This window comes from Uranotaenia lowii, chromosome 2, assembly GCF_029784155.1.
Source record: "Uranotaenia lowii strain MFRU-FL chromosome 2, ASM2978415v1, whole genome shotgun sequence".
NCBI classification, from domain to species: domain Eukaryota; kingdom Metazoa; phylum Arthropoda; class Insecta; order Diptera; family Culicidae; genus Uranotaenia; species Uranotaenia lowii.
Genome location: NC_073692.1, coordinates 426,557,018 through 426,560,179, shown reverse-complemented (window position 1 = coordinate 426,560,179; position 3,162 = coordinate 426,557,018).

The following is a 3,162-nucleotide window of genomic DNA, read 5'->3' as shown; positions in this document are numbered from 1 at the left end:
ATCGGAAGCCCAGAGGTGGAGGAAAAAATATTCCGTACAACACCAAAAATCACAACCACGTAGTTGGGGCCTTCAACCGAAACCCGAACGCTTTCATTCGGGATGTGGCTAAGACGCTGCACCTAAGCCGAAGTTTTGTCCAGCAGGCCAAAACTAAAGCTGGGCTTTGAACGTTCAAGGTACAAAAGGCCCCTAATCGCGACGAGAAACAGAACAAGTCCGCCAAAACCCGTGCCAGGAAGTTGTACCTCAACATGCTGACGAAAGTTTAATGCTGCATCATGGACGACGAAACATATGTGAAGGCCGATCCTCGGCAACCTGTTTTCACGGCCAAGGATAAGTTCAGCGTTCCGGAGCATGTCCGCACTCAGATGATGTCTAAATTTGCGAATAAATTCCTGGTTTGGCAAGCCATCTGCACGTGCGGGAAACGGAGTGCACCTTTGGTGACCCAGGACACGATGAACGGACAGGTGTACCTACATGAAAGAGTGTCTCCAGAAGCGGCTGCTTCCTCTCCTGAAGGCCCACAACGTCCCAACAATCTTCTGGCCGGAATTGGCCACTACTTCAAGGACGTGCCGAAAATGTTCAACCCTCCCAACACTCCGGAGCTCCGCCACATCGAGAAGTACTGAGTGATTATGAAGCAGCAACTTTTTAAGCGACCTAAGGTAGTGAAAACAGTCAAGGAACTGAAGATAATATGAGTTTACATGCAAAAACGGTTGATTCACAGATTGTGCAGAATCTTAAAGCCGGGGTTAAGATAAAAATGAAATTTAATAGTTATTTTTCAATCCCTGAAAATTTAATGGAAATCGGATGAAAACTCGATTCCCAGATAACCAGAAATCGTAAAGCAGTGTTCATTGTAGATTGTATAAGCATCCAGTTTAGATTGGAATTGTATAAACATCATGTTGTAGCTAAACCAAGTTATATTTTATCGTTTATGGTTTGTATAGTTCATTACAAACGATAACATTTTGTTAATCGTATAGAAAGATCAATAAAGTTGTTTTGAATTGCAGTAGAATTGTGTAAAGCTCAATATTTAATCCCATTGTACAATTAAGCAATCTTTAATGCTTGCGATCTACGATGACATATTATTTCCATGAAAGGTCGTACAGTAATTGTGGGAAAATCGTTTAATGGAATTTAAACAATCTATTCATACATGTCATTTGAAGTTGCTTATTGAAATAAACTTAATCGGTAAATAATTGTTAATAATGCAGTTCCTATGCTTAGTTATATCGTAATCATCTTATGTCAACAATTGCAAAAATGAGAAATCCTGGACGAATTTTATTGCAAAAATGAATTTAGAAAAAAATTATAAAAATAAAAAAAAAGTGGCACATACAGTCGGCGTTTGCAAAAACACAGGCGACGCTTAAAAAACTGTTTCGGTGATAAATGATTCCAGATATCCAGAAATCGTAAAGTAGTGTTCATTGTAGATTGTATAGGCATCCAGTTTAGATTGGAATTGTTTAAACATCATGTTGTAGCTTGGAATTGGATTGGAATTGTTTAAACATCATGTCATAGTTCATTATACACGATAATATTTTGTTAATCGTATAGAAAGATCACAAAAGTTGTTTTGAATTGCAGTAGAATTGTGTAAAGCTCAATATTAAATCCCACTGTACAATTAAGCAATCTTTCATGCTTGCGATCTATGATGACATATTATTTCCTTGAAAGGTCGTACAGTAATTGTAAGAACATCGTATAATGTAATTTAAATAATCTGCAAATTGTCGAATTGTTTAACAGTACAGTAAATAGCTAGCTTAGATCGCACAGCGCTGAATACAATTATTGATTGTAATCGAATTATCTATGAGATAGGTTAAAGTTGTATATCAAAAAACGGCATCTATAAATAGATTTGGAGTCCGAAATGATGCAGTCAGTGGTACTTTATACGATCAACTGATTTTTAAACGGAACTCTCAACTGTACATGAACAAATTTGCTTGTTTGTATCAATATGAAATGGCACCGAGGAAGTATCGCAGGACAGGGATCAGAACGTTGTGAGTTCGAGACTAAGGAAAAAGAGACACATAAAGTTGTATATGGTTCAATTTTTTTCGCAGTAAACATTAAATTCTATTGTATTAATGTTCATGGCGGTTCATAGTAAAATCATAACAAAGGAAAAATATAATTGTTTTGAGATACAGTAACAATAAATTGTATTAAATGGTGAAGAAAGTTGTACAAACCTCAGGCTACCTGGAAATGGAAATTGTAATCAAATTGTAAGACAGGCAATAGAAAGTTGTAAGTTGTACAATCCTTAGATTTTGTGCAAAGAAAAGTTGCTATCAAATTGTTGAAATCGTAATACAAAGTTTTATAATTTCAGGGTGAGCAAAATTTGGTCCGTATATTGCCTCCACTTTGGTACGTACAGGTACATATAGAATATTCTATACAACTTTTTCAGATTGTACAAAAGTGTGTATATCTCAGAAACAACTGAAATATACAGACCAAAATGTTCACTGGGTTGTAGCGAATCAATTTTGTGTGTGGCATTTTCATCGTGAAAACTCTTTTTTGGTATTTGATCCAAAAATCTGTGAAAATTTTCTCTAATGTTAGACTATACGTTGACAAATTCTGTATTTTCACTTGGTTAATAACAATTCATATTAACAACGTAGAGATATTTTCTTAAACTACCGTTGGGAATTCTATCCCATCGATATTTAATTTATAAAACCTGTTTAAAAATGTTGAAAAAAAATTAACAATAAAGAATGTAAACTCTAGCCTAAGTTCTTTGACAAAATTTGCTTGGGAATCTGTGAAATTTTTGTTATTCTAAGGATTTCAGCAAATTTGATCGACATGCTATGTTCCAAATATTTTCGCATTTATTGCAGGAAAAAATCAGGGCTTCAAGGGCAAATTTTAACTGTTGAAAGTTTATTTCAAAATACGTACAGAAAACCGAGATTTTGATCAGTGAATTTGAACCACAAAAATAAAAAATACATCTCTCGTTTTTCAGTTATAGCTGTGATTTACATACATTTTATCGCATCGTAGATGTATCGCAGTGCATTGTAGAAAGATGGAGCAAAATTTTCCGTTTTTCGGGAAAAAATGTGATGCAAATGATGTCGAAGA